At 48.3% G+C, this 1,289-nt stretch overlaps 1 pseudogene; it reads right to left on the reverse strand.

The window, feature by feature from the left end:
* Positions 1-288: 288 nt before the first annotated feature.
* On the reverse strand, positions 289-985 carry LOC100961349 (annotated as a pseudogene).
* Positions 986-1,289: the final 304 nt, after the last annotated feature.

The following is a 1,289-nucleotide window of genomic DNA, read 5'->3' on the forward strand; positions in this document are numbered from 1 at the left end:
AAAAAAAAAAAAAAAAAAAGGTTAGTTAAAACTGTTTAATAGGAACAATTTTGGATAAGCATAAATAGCTTTTGTTTTGGAAGATTATAGCAACATACAACCAGGAAAAAATGCACAGGGAAGGTTAGATTGTATTGTCTGTACCTCTTTACTAGAGACTCTGTGTTAAAAGATGATTACTCAAACACCCTATCCTGCCCTCTCTCGAGGCACATGCCACTTCTTAAAACTCTTAGCTTTCCATACAGGTATAAGATATTATATTTACATTTAAAAATAGGTTTTCTTCTAAAAAAAATAGGTTTTCAGTAGAGTGGAAATGCTCAGACCAGTCACTGCGGTGAGTGCCTCACACAGGTACAGAGCATCTTCATTGATCTCTGGATTTGTATGGTCATTCCGAACTTCAGTCAGGTGGTTATCAAAATCCATGAGCATTTCATAGGACCGTAGGACCAGCGGTCCAGAAGCAACACAAAGATCCTCTGTGCCTCTGGCCAGTCTTCGCAGTAGTCATGATGTGGGTTCCTGTACCGCCACCTATTTTTATGGTGCTCGTACACGTGGATCGTAGGTGCTGTGCAGTCCATCGTAAACTTGGTGTTGTCCATCATGATGAGAGCTATGTTGCTGAAGCCCTCAAAGATTCTGGACGCCACCTTCTCTGCAACATGGTTGGGACTGGCATCCTTCACTCGTTCATTAGCTTGGCAATAGCCAACAATCACATAGCTATTATATTTGTTCTATGAATCAATCAGGGTGAGAGCCACCTCCAGCATGAAGGCGAGGGCCAGTGTGCCATGGAAGAGGGGGATACAGTCCACAAAGAGGGTGTGGTGGGTGCCCAGGCCGCCCAGGGGTGGTGCTCCTTGCACGGCTTCTGCTTCTCAGCCAACAGGAGTCCATTGACGGCATAGTAGTACTATGCACTGTGCAGTACTGTCTTGCAGTAGGCCTGAGTGATCAGCTTCATCCTGGACATGGAAAGCCGGGGAGGACCCCAGAGGCCCCTGGGCGAGTGGCTGAGGCCTGGAGCCTCTGCCCAGCTGCTTGGTGCCTGAGTATTGAAGCCTGATGAGGCGGCAGAGACTGCCTGGTGCAGCCATAGGCTTTCGGGGAACTCCCCCTGCCAACAGGCCCGCCTGGCTTCAGCCGCAACTCCTCCAGGAAGCACTGCTTGGGACTCCACTTGGGCTTCTTGCCGGTCGCCACTGGCCAGATGACATTTTTAAATGGGGTGAATATGGCAATGCCTACCTGAGAAGGTAACGTTAGGATGGGAGTGG

This window comes from Otolemur garnettii, unplaced genomic scaffold (genome assembly GCF_000181295.1).
Source record: "Otolemur garnettii isolate 467f Iridium unplaced genomic scaffold, OtoGar3 scaffold00110, whole genome shotgun sequence".
Classification (NCBI taxonomy): Eukaryota; Metazoa; Chordata; class Mammalia; order Primates; family Galagidae; genus Otolemur; species Otolemur garnettii.